Genomic DNA, 10,749 nt, shown 5'->3' on the forward strand with positions numbered 1-10,749 from the left:
TTTTCCAAACAGGTTTATTCATTATTTTATTTTATTTTACTCAGTCGTTTTTTCATGATTAGTTTTAGTTCAAGTTTTAGTTTACTATAATAACCTTGGTGTGTGTGTGTGTGTGTGTGTGTGTCCATGCGTGCACGTGCAGATGGTTAATTCACCCTCTGACAGGTCCCTGCACTGCAGCATTAGAGATAGAGCAGGTATCAACCCTCCTCTTCCTTCTCATCCTCCTCCTCCTCTTCCTCCCATACGTTTTTGAACGTTTCCTCTCTTTCTATTCTCCTCCTTTTATCTATCATTCCCTCCCTATCTCCTCTCTGTCTTCTCCTTCTTACTCTTTTCCCCCATCTCTTCCTGTCTTCCTCTTTCGCTGTCATCTCTCTCTATCCCCTTTTTTAGAGTCTCTCATTACCTCTATCCCCAAGCTTGTTGACTCTCTCTCTCTCTCTCTCTCTCTCTTTCTCCCTCTCTCTCCAAAAACATTGAAAATGTTTCCCCTCTGTTTCTATTCCCCTCCCTTTCTCTCTCATTCCCTGCCCCATCTATTTACTCTCTTCTTCTCTGTGTTGTGTAAGACAAAGCCTCCGTGGGCTGAGCTTTGCGTAGCTGGACAAACACACAGATTAACCAGTACATCTACAGCACCGTACACAACTCATCTCTTCATCTCCTCACCTGGAGCCTTGATCACAGGATAGACACGCGCATTACCAACCGTATCACCAGCCGTATCACCAACTGTTACCATCCACTCAGGTTGGGTTAATAGAGAAAATGCATTTGAGTTCTTGTGCTCTCACTCCTTCTGTCACTGTCTCTCCTTCACCTCTATCCCTTTCGTTATCCCAACCGTCTCTCTCTCTCTCTCTCTCTCTCTCTCTCTCTCTCTCTCTCTCTCTCTCTCTCTCTCTCTCTCTCGCTCGCACACACACACACACACACACACACACACACACACACACACACACACACACACACACACACACACACACACACACACACACACACACACACACACACACACACACACACACACCCTTTCCTTTCCCTGCCTGTCTACCCTCCAGAGAAGGGATGTGATATGTAACGGTGAAACCTGATTGGCTGTTGCTGGTAGCACTGTCCCATATCCCCTCGTTCTGTTCTTGTTGCCATAACAGCCTTGTGTATCTAATGTCAATACAGCGCTGGCTAGGAGAAGAGAGTAGAGGAGGATTTGATAGGAGGGAGGACGCAGTATCAGGGATAACTCTTGCTAGTGAAGGAGACCTCAATCAGCTGTAGCTCATTGTGGAATTTCTTTTGGCTTGTGTTAGGACTGACACCTGTTTGGAGACAATGGTTTTGTTGACTCGATGTGTCAATAGAAAACGCCAAGAGCTTTTGGTGTGTAATAGTGTGTTCCCAGGTTTGGGGACCCTTATAGATTCTAGCAGACATGTTATGTTCAGGTATAAAAGTGTCCCTTGCTTGTCTCTCCCTCTATCTCTTTCTTCCCTCTCCTTTTGTTTCTCTCTCATTTCTCTCTGTGTATGTGTTTTGGACATATTTGAAAGTATTTAAAAAACAAATCCTATAAATAGCCTACATTTTGAATGTATTTTCAAATACTTATTTCACATCTAATTGTAAATATCTGTGTTAAATGCATGGGGGTGTATTTGAGTCAGTGTATTTAGTAAGTAATTCCAAACACTGTACATTCCAAAATTCAACTACTTATCTTAAAAAAGGAATGTCTAAATACTTACTTTCAAATGTCTTTGAAAGTAATTGAAATACCCTAAATAGTATTTGAACCAAGTCTGACACACACACACACACACACACACACACACACACACACACACACACACACACACACACACACACACACACACACACACACACACACACACACACACACACACACACACACACACACACACACACATTCATTTTCACTTTCACTTTCTCACCTAGAAATACTTGTTTCCAAAATAGTGAGGAAGAAGAAGGAGAGATAGAGATATAATGATCACAATTATATTTTGGTGGAAGGAGACATCCCCCTGACCTACTGAAGAACTGTTGTAGCTTGTTGAAAGGGTACCCCTAGAGGCCTAAGCTTACCATCTAAATACTTTATAGTTACACATTTGGTAAGAATTCAAGTATAACAACACAGTCATCAATCAGAGTGTTTAAACATGTATTTGCTAAGAGAAGAAACTGAAACAGAACATCCCTCAGAGCCAACTGCATGTAAAGCACAGTAACCATAGTTACCTGGAGTCAGTGAGAGGGAGACCACACAACGAGAACATAATGCAGCCCTGGTGGTCTTTCACATTCCCTTTAAAGGTTTCCTTTCGAGTATAGTTTTTTTCAATATATATTCACTTAAAATAAAATGTAGTCACCACTGGAGTAACGCAGTTTCTCAGGACCCCCCCCCCCCCCTTGAATGGGTGATCAAGACAGCCACTCACAAAGTATAGCCATGGTGCTGAAATTGCGACATCAATGATAGGCTTTCGGTGGTGCCAGGGCATGTATAGCTTTGCTTTAGCTAATGGATAAATGTTTGTAATTTTCTCAGGTGAAACCTAACATTTCACAAAGCTATACACAGTGTCGCAATGCTGGCATTTTTAGACTGGTGGCTGGTGGTAATAATGTAATTACTTGTTCAGTAATTAAAGTTGGAAACTAAAACATTGCAGATTGTAAAATACATTTTCTCTGCAACAGCATATCAATTAATTTTTTTGAATATAAAAAAAGAAACGTCCCTTTTTCAGGACCCTGTCTTTCATAGATAATTCGTAAAAATCCAAATAACTTCACACATCTTCATTATAAAGGGTTTAAACACTGTTTCCCATGCTTGTTCAATGAACCATAAACAATTAATGAACATGCACCTGTGGAACGGTCGTCAAGACACTAACAGCTTACAAAAGGTAGGCAATTGAGGTCACAGTTATGAAAACTTAGGACTCTAAAGAGGCCTTTCTACTGACTCTGAAAAACACCAAAAGAAAGATGCCCAGGGTCCCCGCTCATCTGCGTGAACGTGCCTTAGCCATGCTGCAAGGAGGCATGACGACTGCAGATGTGGCCAGGGCAATAAATTGCAATGTCTGTACTGTGAGACGCCTAAGACAGCACTATAAGGAGACAGGACGGACAGCTGATTGTCCTCGCAGTGGCAGACCACGTGTAACAACACCTGCACAGGATCGGTACATCCGAACATCCCACCTGCGGGACAGGTACAGGATTGCAACAACAACTGTCCGAGTTACACCAGGAACACACAATCCCTCCATCAGTGCTCAGACTTTCCGCAATCGGCCGAGAGAGGCTGGACTGAAGGCTTGTAGGCCTGTTGTAAAGGCAGGTCCTCACCAGACATCACTGGCAACAAAGTTGCCTATGGGCACAAACCCACCATCGCTGGACCAGACAGGACTGGCAAAAAGTGCTATTCTCTGACGAGTTGTGGTTTTGTCTCACCAGGGGTGATGGTCGGATTCGTGTTTATCTTCGAAGGAATGAGCATTACACTGAGGACTGTACTCTGGAGCGGGATCGATTTGGAGGTGGAGGGTCTGTCGTGGTCTGGGGCGGTGTGTCACAGCATCATCGGACTGAGCTTGTTGTCATTGCAGGCAATCTCAACGCTGTGTGTTACAGGGAAGACATCCTCCTCCCTCATGTGGTACCCTTTCTGCAGGCTCATCCGGACATGACCCTCCAGCATGACAATGCCACCAGCCATACTGCTCGTTCTGTGTGTGATTTCCTGCAAGAAAGGAATGTCAATGTTCTGCCATGGCCAGCGAAGAGCCCGGATCTCAATCCCACTGAGCATGTCTGGGACCTGTTGGATCGGAGGGTGAGGGCTATGGCCATTCCCCCCAGAAATGTCCGGGAACTTGCAGGTGCCTTGGTGGAAGAGTGGGGTGACATCTCACAGCAAGAACTGGGAAATCTGGTGCAGTCCATGAGGAGTAGATGCACTGCAGTACGTAATGCAGCTGATGGCCACACCAGATACTGACTGTTACTTTTGATTTTCACCCCCGCTTTGTTCAGGGACACATTATTCTATTTCTGTTAGTCACATGTCTGTGGACTTGTTCCGTTTATGTCTCAATTGTTGAAACTTGTCATGTTCATACAAATATTTGCACATGAGAAATGTCGATGGAAAGGCATTTACGCACAAATACTGACATAATGACCATCATGTCGAAGTAAACCTGGAGTCACGCGATGCAATGTCGTGTGGTCCTCCCACTACAACTTGTCGGGAAAGCACAGAGTTTATTAGGCTACAGATGAAATAAGTGATGATGAACTTCACAGGGTGGTGAAAGTGCAAGGTGATGAGCTTCATGCTCCTTTCCAATAAATATCTAGGGTCTTGTTCTGGTGACATGATGCTTGGCTGCCATCTGTCCATATAATCTCATCATATGGACAGATGGACAGCGCACGTATCAGTGTTCGATACGTGCGCTGTAGCCAACAGTGTGCAGATAGCGCGGTTGGCTAGAGTGCTCTTGCCAATACCATTGTGGGCACACACTATATAAAGCAAAACATTTTTGGTGAGAAAACCATCGGTAGAGTTAAAAATGCAATGGGAAATGTAGTGGGAATTTAAGGGAAAAATAAATGTGTATATGCACTTCATCATCACGCACAGCCTTTATCTGCAATAAGTCCATTTGATGGAAACATTTCTGGTGGGAAAATGTGCATATTGTTTTTATGCGGATTTTAGAATATTTGCATGAAAATCTGTCGCCAATTGGATGGAAACCTAGATAGTGAGGAAAAAACTAGTCGGCTTGAGGATAAATTCAGCAGGTTTTTTTCTGGCTAATAGCCTACAAAAATGGCCTGCAATATTGAAGGTCAATTCAATTAAATCAAAATAAATCCAACTTGAGAGACTCCCTGTCACGTTCTGACCTTAGTTCTGTTGTTATGTCTTTGTTTAGTTGGTCAGGCCGTGAGTTGGGTGGGTTGTCTATGTTCCTTTTTCTATGATTTGGGATTTTTGCGTTTGGCCTGGTATGGTTCTCAATCAGAGGCAGGTGTCGTTAGTTGTCTCTGATTGAGAATCATACTTAGGTAGCCTTTTCCCACTTGTGTTTTGTGGGTGTTTATTTTCTGTGTCTGTGTGTTCCACACGGAACTGTTTCGGTTGGTTATTTCACGTGTCCTTTATTGTTTTGTTTCAGTGTTTGATTGTTTTAATAAAGAGCATGAACACGTACCACGCTGCGCATTGGTCCTCCGATCCTTACTACTCCTCCTCGTCAGAGGAAGACAGCCACTACACTCCCCTGGTCTCCTTATGTCCTCCTTTTTAGTGTGCAAATGGTTTCACCACTGCCTGTTGGTCCAGGTTGCGGGCCCGACTTTTTCCTATACTGTATATTGCCAACCCAGACAGTCTTTCCTGAGACATTGTGCATTATATGTCCATTGCGCTGCACACAATTTAAACTTAGTCTTGAATGATGCATGCCAATATATACCAGGGATATGGGACTGTTGATATTGCAACCACACAACTCAAATGCTGGTTCACCAGTATGACATTTTATTTTTATTTTTTTTGTTGTTCAAGCCCTCAAGATCTGACAATTTATTGTCTGTCCAGTACCCAGATGACCTGACCTAAGAGCTTCCAATACAGTTAATCCCTTTCCGTAATGTGTTGAGGCCGGAAATTAAGGAGAATGTGAGGCTCAATTAAAAATGTTGCAGAACTTCTGAATTTTTAAACAACACTTCCTTCTGTTCAGTTTTCCTGATATTGCTACAGCAATCAAGCTTTCTTTCCCATCCCTGCAACTGGTACATCTGCGGAGAGATCGTTTTCTAAACTAAAACTCATGAAGAACAACCTAACATGCTGACCAAACCGGCTCTGCGTGCGCAATCGTCGATTTGATCTATCCCCGCCAGACGCATTCCTCACATGCAGGTTAATTAAATACCAAAACTGTGAACCAATTACAGTACCAGTCAACCGTTTCGACACACCTACTCATTCAAGGGTTTTTCTTTATTTTGTACTATTTTCTACATTGTAGAATAATAGTGAAAACATATAAACTATGAAATAGCACATGGAATCATGTAGTGACCAAAAAAGTGATACAAAAATCGAAATATATTTTATATTTGAGATTCTTCAAAGTAGCCACCCTTTAACTTGATGACAGCTTTGCATTCTCTTGGCATTCTCTCAACCAGCTTCACCTGGAATGCTTTTCCAACAGTCTTGAAGAAGTTCCCACATATGCTGAGCACTTGTTGGCTGCTTTTCCTTCACTCTGCGGTCCAAATCATCCCAAACCATCTCAATTGGGTTGATGTCGGGTGATTGTGGAGGCCAGGACATCTGATGCAGCACTCCATCACTCTCCTTCTTGGTCAAATAGTCCTTACACAACCTGGAGGTGTGTTGGGTCATTGTTCTGTTGAAAAACAAATGACAGTCCCACTAAGCGCAAACCAGATGGGATGGCATATTGCTGCAGCATGCTGTGGAAGCCATGCTGGTTAAATGTGCCTTGAATTCAAAATAAATCACTGACAGTGTCACCAGCAAAGCATCCCCACACCATCACACCTCCTCGTTCATGCTCCACGGTGAGAACCATACATGCGGAGATCATCGGTTCACCTGCTCTGCGTCTCACAAAGACACAGCGGTTGGAACCAAAAATCTCAAATTTGGACTCATCAGACCAAAGGACCGATTTCCACAGGTCTAATGTTCATTGCTCGTGTTTCTTGACCTAAACAAGTCTCTTCTTATTATTGGTGTCCTTAAGTAGTGGTTTCTTTGCAGTAAGTCAGCCATGAAGGCCTGATTCATGCAGTCTCTTCTGAACTGTAGATGTATAGATGTGTCTGTTATTTGAACTCTGAAGCATTTATTTGGGCTGCCCTTTCTGAGGCTGGTAAACTCTAATGAACTTATCCTCTGCAGCAGAGGTAATTATGGGTCTTCCTTTCCTGTGGCGTTCCTCATGAGAGTCAGTTTGATCATGTCTGTTGATGGTTTTTGCGACTGCAGTTGACGAAACTTGGATTGACTGACCTGCTTGTCTTAAAGTAATGATGGACTGTCATTTCTCTTTGCTTATTTGAGCTGTACTTGCCATAATATGGACTCGGTATTTGACCTAATATGCTGGATCTTTGTAGAATTTTGACCCATTCATAGAAAATCGTGTGTGATCTACTCCGACAATTAATCCACAGATAAAAAAAGCAGTTTCTTGATTCATCTCTCCTTGTTCATCTTTCTTCTTCTGTGGATTTTATATGGTGGTTGGTAACCAACTGTAAGGTATATTACCGCCACCAACTGGACTGGAGTGTGGACCTCATTCATCTTTCAATCACCCACATGGATATATGCTCATAAAACCCAAAGAGTAGATGGGAGAGGCGGGACTTGCCAAGCCAGTCCCACCTCGTTGGTTTTATGAGCATATATCCATGAGGGTGATTGAAAGATGAACGAGGTCCACACTCCAGTCCAGTTGGTGGCGGTAATATACCTTAAACCAAGTTATATTTTAGCGACTGGCTATGCAGACGCTTGTTGACGCGCACAAGCAGTTTGGTTGAAATGATTGAATAACGTGTATGTGTACATTTATTTCGCAACGTCCTTGCACACACAACGCGGACGGTTTGGTCAGCGGGTAAGAAGCATTAGGCTCTCGGTCTGATCTGCACTTTTGAACACCTGAGTAATCTCCAATCATTGTACTGGCGCCGTCGAAGCCTTGACCACGGCATTTGTTCAAAGGTATCCCCTTACACTTTCAATCAGTAAAATGTTTTATTTTTCCAGGCTTGAGGCACTTTTTCAGTCACATTCCTGAAGCCCAAGAAACCAAAACTTAACATCCTAGTACATATGGAATTGAAAAAGGTTCATTTATTACTTTTTGGATGGACCTCTTACCAGGCCAATAGACTGTTGAACAGCTTCTATTACCAGCCCATCAGACTGTTGGACAGCTTCTATTACCAGACCATCATACTGTTGAACAGCTTCTATTACCAGACCATCATACTGTTGGACAGCTTCTATTACCAGACCATCATACTGTTGGACAGCTTCTATTACCAGACCATCATACTGTTGGACAGCTTCTATTACCAGACCATCAGACTGTTGAACAGCTTCTATTACCAGACCATCAGACTGTTGGATAGCTTCTATTACCAGACCATCAGACTGTTGGACAGCTTCTATTACCAGAACATCAGACTGTTGAACAGCCATCACTAGCCCTCTACCAGGTGATGCACACTCACTCACACAAAATACACACACAAGCTATCATACTCACACACCTCATACTCACAAACGCATGCACATACACACACAAACTCACATACACACACACACACACACACACACACACACACACACACACACACACACACACACACACACACACACACACACACACACACACACACACACACACACACACACACACACACACACACACATACACAGCCAACGCTGCTGTCCTGTGTTACAGAAACATTAAACCACTGGACATTTCCCGTTTCACACTGTGTATTTAAATAGTGTATTCTCGACATAGCTCATTCTAATAATTATTCTACTGTACATTGTATTTTAGTTTTTTTTTTTAATTACACACCGCGTATTTATCTATACACTGGACTCTTGACATAGCTCACTGATATATTTATTGCTGTACCTATCATTCTTAGTGTAGATATACAGGATATTGTATTTTAGTTTTTTTTTAAATTACACACCGCGTATTTATCTATATATATCTGTATCCTGTGCAAATTCATCTGGTATATAAATATGTATAGATTGCCTTCGGATTACTGGTACCATGCTAGTTGGGTAGTTCATTTAATTAATTCCAACATTTCTAGATGTTTTGTTGTTGTTGTTGATTATTTGTATACTTGTTTGCATTGTTAGGATCTATTAACATAAGCATTTCGCTCCACCCCGCTATAACATCTGCTAAACTGTGTACGTGACAAATAAACTGATTTGATTGGATTTGAAATCCTTTCTGGGTAACAATTAAAGCAACAGTCTTTTTCCTGGCCCTTAGAGGAGAAGCTGTTCCACCTACAGTAGATTATGTGCTACTGAGTGGGCTATCAGCAGGTGCGCTGCCTGGAGAATATGCAACACGTCACATAGTAGATTCCTCCACCTCTGGATTGTGAGCTGTGTCACAGGGGTTGGTAGCAGTGAACAGTCTCTGGCTCAGGTGACTGTGAGGTCCATAATGATCTTCTTGGCATTCCTTTGACACTAAGTGCTGTAGATGTCCCGGAGGGGAGGCAGTGTGTCCCTGATGATGCGTTCGGCTGACCACACCACCCTCTGGAGAGCCATGCAGTTGAGGGCATTGCAGTTGTCGTACCAGGCGGTAATGCAGCCCGACATAATGCTCTCAGTAACGCCTAACTTATGTAGAAGTTTGTGAGGCTCTTAGGGGTGCTGTTCCTGCCTTCTTCACCGCGGTGTTGGTGTGTTGAGACCATTTCAGGTTTTCATTGATGTGCACGTAGAGGAACTTGAAGCTTTTGACCCTACCCAATGTTGCCCCGTCAATGAGGATCTCTCTTCTGTCTGCTGTAGTCCACGATCAGCTCCTTTGTTTTGTTGATGACGAGGGAGAGCTTATTTTCTTGGCATTGCTACACAAGGGATCTGAGGTCCTCCCTGTTAGGCTGTCTCAGGCCTACCCCTGTCATGTCGATAGCAAACGTGATGATTGAGTTGGAGTCGTGCGTGGCCATGCAGTCATGGTGAACAGGGAGTACAAGAGGGCAGCACACACTCGCTTGCTGTGCACTAAGGTTTTTGAAAGTTGAGCTGCAGCCCACGATCAGCATTCTCACATAGGTATTCCTCTTGTCTAGGTGGGATAGGGCAGTGTGCTGTGCAGTGCAATGGCGATTGCGTTGTTCGCGGAGCTGTTGAGGCGGTATGCAAATTGTAGTGGGTCCTAGTTGATATGGTCCTTGACTTTCAAAGCCCTTCATGATGACAGAAGTGAGCGCTACATGACGCATGCTCTGAGAACATGGCTTGGGATGCCATCCGGACCGGCAGCATTGCGAGGATTAACGTGCTTGAAGGTAGTAGAATGATGCATGTGACATAAAATTAGAGAGCTAACAGGAAGCTCTCACAATAACATATTTCCAATGAGGAGCAAGACAGGTCCATTGTCACATGAAATTAAGCAAATAGTTTTGATTAGCTACAGGGGCCATTTGTAAAGTTCTATTATTTTGCAGAGAGAGAAAGGCAGAGAGAGAGAGAGAAGGATGGGGGAGAGAGAGAGAAGGACGGAGAGAGAGAAGATCGGAGAAAGAGAAGGACGGAGACTTGGAGAAAGTGTTATCTTATCATCAGGCAGGACCTCCTTTAATGTCAACCAACGGGCCTGCAAGGATACACACACATACATATACACGCATGCACACAAAGCACTGCACAGCTCAGTGACGGGTTGTCCCATAGTGAAGCCCAAAACAAAGTACTAATGATGCTGTAAGCGTTTGCTCTGGGTAATACAATAATATCATCTTCCATTCTCTAGCTTAGAGACAGATGCATGGCCCCTGCAGGGTGGCTGTGACCAACTCAGTAGACTGCTCCTTCATACACTCTGTAGCAGTCTACTAGGGTACCCTATT

This window comes from Oncorhynchus clarkii, chromosome 17 (genome assembly GCF_045791955.1).
Source record: "Oncorhynchus clarkii lewisi isolate Uvic-CL-2024 chromosome 17, UVic_Ocla_1.0, whole genome shotgun sequence".
Taxonomy (NCBI): Eukaryota; Metazoa; Chordata; class Actinopteri; order Salmoniformes; family Salmonidae; genus Oncorhynchus; species Oncorhynchus clarkii.